The 12,677-nt window shown below is 47.9% G+C and overlaps 1 protein-coding gene across 4 annotated transcripts in view; it reads right to left on the bottom strand.

Moving 5' to 3' along the window:
• The window catches only part of LOC134969566 (pleckstrin homology domain-containing family G member 4B-like), a 224,199-nt gene that overhangs the window by 210,936 nt on the left and 586 nt on the right, over positions 1-12,677 (bottom strand). The window lies entirely within an intron of this gene.

The raw sequence follows: 12,677 nt of genomic DNA, 5'->3' as shown, positions 1-12,677 counted from the left end.
CGAACTAACACTGTCTTCAGATGGCATTAGCTGAAGCTTTTTGGAGCTTGGTAAATCTAGCAGCATCGCATTCCCCATAGAAACCTGTGGGGGTTGCAGCTGCAGGTGGGAATGGAGGGATCATAACATGCATCAGAGATAACTGCTGCGGGACCCTCTGTGATACATTTGGGGGACACTAAACATATGTGGTTGCCGACCGACCCCCCCCCCCCCGAAAATGGGTGTTTTTTGGGATTAAGCTGCAAATACTCAATGATAAACTGGGGGCGATGTCTCAAACCTTCTAAAGAGGACAAGTGGAAATGGTGTCCATAGTAACCAATCAGCTTCAAGCTATCATTCATCATATTCTATGAAATGCTAGCTAGAATTTGATTTGTTTCAAGAGGCAGCAAGTCCACTTGACTTTTTTAGGTTTGATACATTGCCCCCATAGTGTGAGAAGCAGCGCACATACAAAGAATGACACCATGTTGGCGGGTGGGGGCATAGTCATGCCACATGAGGGCAAGACATGTCTTTGTGGGGACATAATAACACCATGTGAGGGCAACTTGCATCCCCCAAGAGCGTACCTAGCACCTCCGAAGCACCAGGTCACCCTTAGCTCTCTTCTCTCCCCTAATGTAACTTTGAATTGGCGTGTACACAGAGGCAGACTTAAGTGGAGGCATGCCCCCCCCCCCCCCCCCCCCCCCACAAATTCCCTGCACCTAGGACTGAGGTGCAGAATGGTGGGGCTCTCCCCTCAAATCAGCATCGTCCTAAAGCAGCTAACGCAAAGTTATTCAATATCTCAATTACATTACCTCTATTGATCGTCTTTTTAAACACCGCTCAAACTATGCTTGTAAGTAATGTGGTACCACAGTATGGTAACTCACAGGATTAAAAAAAAGCTGGGGATACAAACAGACCCCTCCGAAAAACCCACCCTCAATATATCCTTAGGATCACGAGACCACACCCTGCCAATGGATCACATCTCAGGACAGTGCTGCCAACATAGCCAATGTAAGCCCATCCACGTATGTGGAGCCTTAAGGTGTTAAGGTTGGAAAAGACAGAGGAACCCAGATTTGGCTCAACAGCATTGTAGGCCCTGGCCACTGTGGCCCCGGCCCCTTCCCACCCATTCATGGGAATAAATTGAAGAAAAAAAATCCTCCTGAGGTCATGTGCCATCCCTCCACATGTTTCCATACTGTGAATGACTGTCAGCACTCTGATTGGTAGACAGCTCCATCCATCCACCAATTAGCATGCTGACAGCAACTCACTGTCTGCAGGCTGGGAGGCAGGTAGGAAATGCTTGATGGCCGCTTCGATAGTGTGTAATTCACAATAAGTGCGGCCAGTCAGCATTATCTACCTGCCTCAGAAGAAGCTTGAGACACCAGCCCTCCCCTGTGCGAAGACCCCTAGAATCATGGGGACCAGAGCAGTTGCCCAGTGTGTCATCTGTCAAACAACGACTGTCAGAATTTCAGATAAATTCATTGTGCACTTTTGTTTTGGAAGCTGTTGGAAGTGAGCAAGTTTGAGTTTTTCCTAACTATGGAGAAAGTGCAGTACCGATCGGTGATTAGATTCTTGTTTTTGGATGGGAAGATGTGTGAGGAAATCAAAGAAAAGTTGGAGACCGTTTATGGGGACCTTCCACCTTCGATGAAAACCATCAGATATTGGTTCAATTATTTCAAGCGTGGTCGTACATCCGTCCTCGATGAAGAGCGTCCAGGTCGCCCAAGTGAGGTGACTACAGATGAAATAGTCAACAAAATCCATGATATCGTATTGGCAGACCGGCGAGTGAAGATCAGAGAGATTGTTGAGATCGTAGGCATCTCATCTGAACGTGTGCAGAATATCCTACATGAACATTTGGGCATGACAAAACTATTGGCAAGATGGGTGCCACGTTTGCTCACTGTAGACAACAAGCGGAATCGAATGACCACTTCGAAGCAGTGTTTGGGCCAGTTTAAGCGCAATATGAAGGAGTTTCTGCGCCATTTCGTGACTGTTGATGAAACATGGATCCATCACTACACGCCAGAAATGAAGGAACAAACAAAATAGTGGACTTCTCCCTGCGAACGTGCACCAAAGACAGTTCCATCGACCGGAAAGGTCACGGCCACCGTTTTCTGGGATTCGAAAGGCATAATCTTCATCAACTATTTGGAAAAGGGAAGAACGATCACAGGGCAGTATTATGCTAAATTATTGGGCAGATTCGACAATGCATTGAAGAAAAAACAGCCCCACTGGGCGAAGGAAAAAGTGCTGTTCCACCACGACAATGCGTCGGCACAGTCGTCCCACCTCGCCACAGTGAAATTGGTGGAATTGAGCTACAAATTGCTGCCGCGTCCGCCGTATTCTCCAGATTTGACCCCCTGCGACTTCTTCCCGTTTCCATTAAAAAATGGCTCGGCAGAAAGATATTCGCATTGAACGAGGAGGTCGTCGCCGAAACTGAAGCTGAGTTCGGCAAATCCTATTTTTTGGGGGGCTTGAAAAAGTTGGAATATCGTTGGGCCAAGTGTATCGAGCTAAAAGGGGACTATGTTGAAAAATATATAAAAATTTTCCCAATAATTTTTCCTTTTCTTGCCTAACACGGGTACTTATCAATCACCCCTCGTATATAGAGATGTGGGTACTCCGTCCTGGCTCCCAACCATCAGTAAATGTGCTGGCAGTCAGTAAAGAAAAAAAATGAGCCCCATATTTGCCTGTCAGTAAGAAAACAAAGAGAGATAAATAAAGCAAATATGACACTGACACTGCAAATGGTCAGGAAAAAAAAACTTCCCCACAGTTGGCAGCCGTGAAACACACGTTTTTCTCATTTCCAGCTGCTGTCGAGGGTTAATCCGTAAATCAACATCTTTGGTCGCTGCAGAGCTTCCTCTTCTTTCTGCACAAGTGGTCGCAGCGTCTATCTCTCCCATAGACAGGTTTCCTCTCCTCTCATACACTATCAACAGGTTTGTTTTCCTTATATTAAAGTGAGACCAACACACAGTTCAATGTATGGTGGCAAAATTCAGCACAACCGAAAGGAAAAGTTTTGGCTGCATTTTCCGTCCTTTTCCCTGCTCTCTGAGTTACTTGGCTGGGAATGTTTTGGCACAGGGAGGAGATGCCTTTAATGCTCTCATCATTCTCTCCGATTGTACGACTGCTTAATAAACAGCTCCACTCATATCACTATGGGATGCATTACTGTCACTTAACGTTACTGACAACTGCAGGGGTCACTGTGGGGAGAGCAGGGTGCCGGGCTATCACAAAACAGAACAGATTAAGCCAATTTGGCATCCTATGTCGCCAGTCCTCTGTTACTGGAGAGCATAGAGGCACCCAACTGGCCAACGGTGCCCAAAGGTGATGTGCCGACTGCTGGCACCAGACTTTGCAGGACTTGCGCTGTTATCTGTACGACGCCGGTCAGGCTTGACAGATCTACGGACTTGGAATTGGTCCCTAGCAAAAGTAGTGAACTCGGGAACTGGATCATAACTGCAATGTGAAATTGCTATGGGTATGGTTGTTTAGTTGTTCTCTGTGAGGTGTAACTGAGGACGGGTATTCCTTCTAGTAGTGTGAACTCTGTGTTATTGGATTTTGACAACATAGGCCCTCATTCCGAGTTGTTCGCTCGCAAGCTGCTTTTAGCAGCTTTACACACGCTAAGCCGCCGCCTACTGGGAGTGAATCTTAGCTTATCAAAATTGCGAACGAAAGATTAGCAGAATTGCGAATAGACACTTCTAGTTTCTGAGTAGCTCGAGACTTACTCGGCATCTGCGATCAGTTCAGTGCTTGTCGTTCCTGGTTTGACGTCACAAACACACCCAGCGTTCGCCCAGACACTCCCCCGTTTCTTCAGACACTCCCGCGTTTTTCCCAGAAACGGTAGCGTTTTTTCACACACACCCATAAAACGGCCACTTTCCGCCCAGAAACACCCACTTCCTGTCAATCACATTACGATCACCAGAACGAAGAAAAAACCTTGTAATGCCGTGAGTAAAATACCTAACTGCATAGCAAATTTACTTGGCGCAGTCGCACTGCGGACATTGCGCATGCGCATTAGCGACTAATCGCTCCTTTGCGGAAAAAAATTAACGAGCGAACAACTCTGAATGACCACCATAGTGCATTTGTACCTTCCAACAGTTCCCTATGTGATTCCTGACCCTAGATCATAGAATCTCAAACTTGGCCTCAGGACCCCAAACAGTGCATGTTTTCCAGTTCTCCTCACAGAAGTGAAATAATTAGCTCCACCTGTGAATCTTCAAAAATGTCTCAGGGCAGGATGTACTAAGGGGTATTAATTATTTCACGTTTTCGGGGGTTTTACTGCATTTTTAAATGTACTAAGACCCGGCTGCCGGGTTTTCGCCGCCCAGGATGGTGATACCCTATAGAAGCCTATGGACTTATTGCCGGCCGCTGCAACCCGCCGCCTCCGCTGCCTCCCACCGCAGATGCCTCCCCCCCGGCATACCTTCCTCCAGGCAGCCTGGACCCGGAAGGTAAACTCCTCCTCCCTGTAGCAACGCAGCCAGAGGTCCTTCCGGCTGCAGGGGGGAGGAGGAGGCGTCGGGGACAGCCTGCTGCTGCTTCCCAGCGTGCAGGAAGTGTGGAGACCCCTGGGAGATGACGGAGACCCCCCTGCACACCACCTCACAGGTATCGCGGGGGGCCTTCGTCATCGCATTGCGATGTTGATTGCATATGTATGTTATTACATCCCGCCCTGATGTGAGAAATAATTACACCGATGCAACTGCTGGGTGATCTGGTTTAAAAACCACTTGAAATCCTTAGTCTGTACATAAGACTGCTGACGGGCCGACCAGTTTATTGTTTCGTTTAATTAAGAGGTTTAGGGGTCTATATATTAATAATCATGGCACTGCTGCAATTATTAACAATCTGTTTCATGATGCATATTTCCAATTGTAGTGAAAATATCCCTGCTATGTACTAAGTGAAACCTGCAGGGACAGTGGTTGTGATAATCGCTGTCCCTGTGAGTAACGTCCCGGCATTTTAGGAGGATTTTCTCAAGTTTGCGAAAAACTCCTCTGGGGAACCTGACACTGATGTCCTTATTTATTAATGAGTGATACATTTCACTGTGAGTGATAAATTGCACCAGCCAATCCGCTCCTAAAGGGGGGTACTCACGGGAGAGATGTGTGCTGAGCGATCTTAACACAGACCGCTCAGCACACATCTCTCACCCCGCTCAGCACAGCGCGATGTGCTGAGCGAGGGGGAAAGCCGACGGGGAGCCGCTCACTTCACACAACGGTGAAGTGAGCGACCCGCTAGATTGAGCCTGCATGCAGGCTCAATCTAGCACCGGCGATAGCGATGCGCGGCTATCGCTGGGGGGCATACACACGGCAGATCCGTGCTTAAAATCTAAGCAATCTAGCAAGATTGCTTAGATTTTAAGCACGGATCTCTCCGTGTGTACCCCCCTTAACTGTCATTTTTCAAACACAGCCTGTGACATGGAAGTTAGGAGCTGATTGGCTGGTGCAATTTATCACTCACAGTGAAATGTATTACTCATTGATAAATAAGGGCACACGCATGGTATAGTATCAGCTTCCGGAATCAGAGCAGGAGCTGGACGAAGGCTGCAGGAGAGGGATCGGAGGATCTCTCTCCTGCTATTGTACCTCCATAGGCTTAAAGCACTTTATACCATCTGAATATGGTGTACTAACGTGGCCAAACTGTGACAATGCAGTATCACAAAACTGTGTGGCCGTGCGCACGTTTTCATAGAACTGTGAACGTTTACAGAAAAACATGGCTGATTGAGGGACATTTATCATTGAAATACAGAACTATGGGGGGTGATTCCGAGTTGTTCGCTCGCTAGCAGATGTTAGCAGTATTGCACACGCTAGGCCGCCGCCCTCTGGGAGTGTATCTTAGTTTAGCAGAATAGCGGACGAAAGATTAGCAGAATTGCGAATAGAAATTTCTTAGCAGTTTCTGAGTAGCTCGAGACTTACTCACAAATAGCGATCAGTTCAGTCAGTTTCGTTCCTGGTTTGACGTCACACACACGCCCAGCGTTCGGCCAGCCACTCCTCGTTTCTCCAGCCACTCCCGCGTTTTTCCCTGACACGCCTGCGTTTTTCTGCACACTCCCAGAAAACGGTCAGTTTCCGCCCAGAAACATCCACTTCCTGTCAATCACACTACCATCACTTCAATGATGAAAATTCTTCGTTCGGACGTGAGTAAATCTACTACGTTTTGTGCTAAAATACTTACCGCATGCGCACTGCAAACCATGCGCATGCGCATTTTTGCCTTAATTGCTCCGTTGCGAAAATCTGCAACGAGCGAACTCGGAATGACCCCCAATGTGACTCGTCTAGAAATGTAATAATGATAAAAGATGGCCGTTGCGCTTATTTGAAAGCTTCCATATCTCGGTGGAGCATCACCCGCCGAATAGCTAGGCAAACGGATGTGAAACGTAATGCACGGTTGGAAATGGTGGAGACATTAATGTCCTGTGCACCTTTAACTTGGCACAAAAGGAGGTGGGGCAAAGCTTTAAAGGAGGTGGGGCTTATTGGCAGACTGCGATATGGCAATCTGGACACAATGGGGTAAATTTATTAAGATCAGAGTTCTATTTAACATGGGATGTTGCCAATAGCAACCAATCAGATTCTACTTCTCATTTATCTAGCACCTTCTAGAACAGGGTTGGCCAACCAGTCAGTGACAAAGAGCCAAAAAACCTTGTTAGGTACGTCAAAGAGCCGACATCGAGCCGATGGCACACATGCAAAAATGGAATGTGGCCTTGTGCCTGCTAGACCACACCCCTGGTATAAAATACATTGAAAAAGCCAGAACGACATAAAACAAGAATTTTTAAGCCAGATCCAATGAAAAAGCCACTTTCACATAAAATAATTGAAAAAGCCAGATTCACATAATAAACTTCAGCTCCCCCATGTTTCACTCCAGCCAGCACCCTCCTGTCACTCCAGCCAGCTCCCCCATGTGTCACTCCTGCTAGCACCCTACGGTCACTCCAGCCAGCTCCCCCATGTGTCACTCCTGCTAGCACTGTCCTATGTCACTCCAGCCAGCTCCCCCATGTCACTCCAGCCAGCTCTCCCATGTGTCACTCCTGCTAGCACCCTATGTCACTCCAGCCAGCTCCCCCATGTCACTCCAGCCAGCTCACCCATGTGTCAATCCTGCTAGCACCCACCTATGTCACTCCAGCCAGCTCCCCCATGTGTCACTCCTGCTAGCACCCTCCTATGTCACTCCAGCCAGCTCTCCCATGTGTCACTACTGCCAACACCCTCCTGTCACTCCAGCCAGCTCCCCCATGTGTCACTCCTGCTAGCACCCTCCTATGTCACTCCAGCCAGCTCCCCCGTGTCACTCCAGCCAGCTCTCTCATGTGTCACTACTGCCAAGACCCTGCTGTGTCACTCCAGCCAGCTCTCCCATGTGTCATTACTGCCAAGACCCTGCTGTGTCACTCCAGCCAGGTCTCCCGTGTGTCACTCCTGCCAACACCCTCCTGTCACTCCAGCCAGCTCCCCCATGTGTCACTCCTGCTAGCACCCTCCTATGTCACTCCAGCCGCTCCCCCATGTGTCACTCCTGCTAGCACCCTCCTATGTCACTCCAGCCAGCTCCCCCGTGTCACTCCAGCCAGCTCTCCCATGTGTCACTACTGCCAAGACCCTGCTGTGTCACTCCAGCCAGGTCTCCCGTGTGTCACTCCTGCCAACACCCTCCTGTCACTCCAGCCAGCTCTTCCATGTGTCACTCCTACTAGCACCCTCCTATGTCACTCCAGCCAGCTCTCCTATGTGTAACTACTGCCAAGACCCTGCTGTGTCACTCCAGCCAGGTCTCCCATGTGTCACTCCAGCCAACAACCTCCTGTCACTCCAGCCAGCTCTCCCATGTGTCACTGCTGCTACCATCCTCCTAGGTCACTCCAGCCAGCTCTCCCATGTGTCACTACTTCCAGCTCCCCCATGTGTCACTACTGCTGCCATCCTCCTATGTCACTCCAGCCAGCTCTTCCATGTGTCACTACTTCCAGCACCCTCCCACGTCACTCCTGCCAGGACCCTCCTGTGTCTTTCCAGCCAGCTCTGCCACGTGTCACTCTAGCACTACATCCCCCCCCCCCCCATCAACTCATGCCATTGCAGCAGTCCCTAATGTGTCCTCTGTTTTCCAGTGGGTGTCACACCTCTAGTATCCAACTCCTTCAGTTTTCAGTCCCTGTAGTGCTGCTGCGTGTCTGGCTGGAGTGCAGCGGTTTCTGTATCTGTTGTGGTCACATGATTTAGAGTGTTGGGAGCCACATTTGAATAAAGAAAGAGCCACATGCGGCTCAAGAGCCACAGGTTGGCCACCGCTGTTCTAGAATATAATACCTGGAATCTGATTGGTTGTTATGGGCAACATCCCATCTTAAATAGAACTCCAATCTTAGTAAATTTACCCCAATGGCTGTAACGTAGGCCACTCATTTTCCACTACTGTTTTGTGCTCACTTTTTCTCTGCAACAGTTTTCTGCAACCGTTTGCTCAAATGTTCCCCTAAGCAATATAATTTATACAGCATTTATACAAATACCCTAATGATAGCTTTCCTTTCCTGTCCACTAGTCCAAACCATTTAAATTGGTTATTTAACAGCATGGATAGAAAATGCATATCACCAGCTCAGTAACAAGAATAATAATACAGAATAAAAGGGCAAATAATAACAGTGCACTCATTCCCTCATTACACCCTATTTCCATGACTTCACCCCCATTTACAATGAGCCGTGTGTGATGTAACCCAACACTGGGCAAGTTACAGGCTCAATTATAGCAGAGAACCAGGCAATTAGGGGTCAGTGATTCAGCAGCTCTCCCGCAATGTGTTCTCAGCTCCCGGTTCCGGAGTTTGTGGCTCGGGGGAACCTGCCAGGAAAATGTCTTTACGGAGGACAGGATCCGAGTACCTCTCTCATAAGAAGATCTCAGTACTCTGGGGTCTAAATTTACTTCTTCTGTTTTTCACTCCACTGAGCTGCAAAGTTAAGGGCCGTACTGACGGGGAGATTTCCTCCAGAGATGTGTTCTGAGCGGTCTAGCACAGACCGCTCAGAACACATCTCTCCACCCGCTCAGCACAGCGCGATGTGCTGAGTGAGGGACGGACGGACACGGAGGGCCGCTCATTTTTCCCAGTGGTGAAATGAGCGACCTGCTAGACTGTGCCTGCATGCAGGCCAATCTAGCACCGACGATAGCGACCATGCATCCGTCACCCCTACACACGAATATTCCCCCTAAGCAATCTAGTGAGATAGCTTAGAAATTAGCTGAACATTGCTCCGTGTGTACCCCCCTATACATGGATCTAGCTATAAAGCCCATGGGGGTCATTCCGAGTTGTTCGCTCGTTGACGATTTTTGCTATACTGCGATTAGTCGCTTACTGCGCTTAGTTATTTTACTCAAAAGTTAGGTTTTTTACTCACGGCATAACGAAGCTTTTTCATCGTTCTGCTGATCGGTGAGTGATTGACAGGAAGTGGGTGTTTCTGGGCGGAAACTGACCGTTTTCTGGGAGTGTGCGGAAAAACGCAGGCGTTTCAGGGAAAAACGCGGGAGTGGCTGGAGAAACGGGGGAGTGGCTGGCCGAACGCAGGGCGTGTTTGTGACATCAAACCAGGAACGAAACTGACTGAACTGATCGCAATGTAGGAGTAAGTCTCGAGCTACTCAGAAACTGCTAAGAATTTTCTATTCGCAATTCTGCTAATCTTTCGTTCGCAATTCTGCTAAGCTAAGATACACTCCCAGAGGGCGGCGGCTTAGCATGTGAATGCTGCTAAAAGCAGCTAGCGAGCGAACAACTCGGAATGAGGGCCAATATTTGCTGTTAGTCGGTCCTATTGTGTTTGGCCAAATCATTTTCCTTTCTACAAGGCTTGCTCTTGGATTCCATCCATTATACTTTGGGAAAACTATTATAACTGTATCATGACCATGAGCCGCTTTCTAGATACAGACAACTTCCACTCACCACAAAGAGACCTTTATGATCAACTAACATCAAGATCGGAGGATTGTTTGATGGTGCAGCTTTCATTCTCTTGCCAGGCCCTAAACCTACGCAATGGGCCTTTCACTTTGGAGACATTTGCCAATAAAAGTGATTCTGGATTAAGTAGTTCTAGATTACAGATACTGCATCGTTGTCACTGCATTAATTCCTGTAACAGAAAACCCTGAAAAGTGTATCACATGGTACCTTCGACAGCAGTCCATGGCTTTCATATATCATCCTATATAATAAAAGGCTAACGCTATTTCCCACCTCTATGGGGGGAATTCAAGTTTTTTCTGCGTCGGCGGCCACTAGATGGTGCCCCAGCGGAGAAATTCAAGTTTGTGCTGACATTACCGTTATGTTGTTCCGTCGGAAGACAACTTTTTTTAATAAAAACATATTGTAAGGGTGGCCGTACCAAATAGACGGAAACACAGCAGTAACTGAAGAACATGGATAGTGGGTATATACAGTACTTCAGCAGATATATGTAAATAATAAGACACTCTTTTCTACACACTGCGCCATGTTGCTTTAATACCACCGTGCAGTACAAAATTGGTCTCTGGACCATGGAGGGCGCCATGTTTCCGGAGACCCGCGCCTGTGCAGTAGACTCCAGCACAATGCCGGAGCCTATGGCACCGTGGAGAGGAGGGGGCCAACTTGGAGACTGCACTCAGGCCCCCTCCTCTCTTAAAACGCCCCTGACCCTTACCCTATGTTTTTATAAATCAATGTTGTCTTCTGACATTTTTTCACCACAATTGAGTCTATCATATATACATGGGACGGACAAGATATATCACCCCAACTATCTGTGGAGAAAGAATGACGTTTTAAAGAAACCTTTATGTGCTTTGCAGCAACGTTGTTGAAGTAAGCATACATGCAAGAGTTTATGCATTGCCCATAATCCATCATCTTTCGGGTGACATAACGGAATCAGGAAATCCTGATCTCCTGGACGGGACCGTTTTCACCTTTCCCTTCTAACATTTATGTGTTGGAATTCCGATTTCATTCAGGGCCGTCTTTTCATATGGGCTCAGTGGGCTCTTGCCCAAGGGCCCCAGGAGTATAAAGGCCCTAGGCTGATAGCTGAGGGTCCCCTCTTTCCAGGGGTACCAGATTTTTGAAAATCGGGCCAGGGGAACCAGAGATATCCGACTTCAAAGCAGTGGTCCCCATCCAAGCCTGTTAATTGCTCTTCCCAGGCAGATATCTCGGATTCTGTTTGGCTTTTAGTTTTTCTGAAGGTATACTCCAAAAGCTGGGACTCTCCCCTTTTGGTGAATACTGACAGCTTGTCTCTACTATGCCCAGAACCAAAGATATCAGCCTTACAGCAGCTGGTCCCTGCTCCAGCTCCACACACCCAGTACCTCCTGAAAGGTGAGACTCTTTAGTGTTTTTATCCCATTCAAAGCTAATCAATCTATCTCCAGGACCTGGAGATATCTGCAGTCAAGAAAGCTGCCCTCCCACCGGAAAATGGTGAATATTAAACCCACTCCACTATCCACCCCTCCCCTGCGTATTAAACACCCCTTACCACCCTGGAAGTCATATACCAGGGTCCCTTCATTCAGCCCAATGCCCCTTATACAGTTTAGTGTTCCCTCCACCGCATATGTGCAGTAAAGGATTAGCAGAAATTACTGCTCCAGGTCCTACATGCTGAGCTGAAGATAGAACACCCCTACCGCCCACGGGACATCAAAGGTGCCGCTGATTACACCCCCAACCGCTACCGCTGGAGAATAGGTAGGGGCCCCAGTGCATTGTTGTGCCCAGGGGCCCACACTGCTGTTAAGACGGCCCTGATTTCATTGCAATATTACACTATTGTATTGTTCTTATGTTTTTCTTTACATATATGGACAATTTAATTGGACATAAAAGAAAATCATATCACCATCCACTGTTGGACAATCCGAAGCGCAAGTGAGCTTGTTGCATTTTTCTGTATTTGTCCATTTATATAACTTTGGTGACCCTTTTTGTTTTGTATCATACTGTAGGTGTGTACATTTTGCATTGTTTAAACCCCAAAATGTGTCCTGTGAGGGAGAATCCGGTGTGGCGCTCCAATCATTTTGGGGCAGGAATCTATGACACCCATACAGGCTTCTTCTCTAAACCTCTTCCACCCATCACTAAGTAGTAAGAACTAACTTTTATCTGGATTTAGACCCTGCCGTTGACTCTGGTCCTATAGCAGCAACTCTTACTGAAGCTGTACAGGAGCCAGGTTATATAGAGGTCTGTCACAGAGATGGTGGCACAGTATGTAATGCTTCCTCAGGCCGCAGCTCCCACCCTGATTCTTCTCATACAAGAGCCCAGAGTCTGACTTCCATGGAGAGAAACAGCACAGCGGATTTGCATTCCCACACATGTCAGGGTCATAAACCTCTAAGGACTCGCATCACTTGTATACAGTATTATTTCTCTCTGGTTAATGGCCGGAGCTGACGAGAGTAAGTTGCCAGGTGCATAATGTGATCCCAGCCTTT

This window comes from Pseudophryne corroboree, chromosome 11, assembly GCF_028390025.1.
Source record: "Pseudophryne corroboree isolate aPseCor3 chromosome 11, aPseCor3.hap2, whole genome shotgun sequence".
Classification (NCBI taxonomy): domain Eukaryota; kingdom Metazoa; phylum Chordata; class Amphibia; order Anura; family Myobatrachidae; genus Pseudophryne; species Pseudophryne corroboree.
The sequence above is the reverse complement of the archived record's forward strand: the minus strand, read 5'-3'. Positions and strand labels throughout refer to the sequence as shown.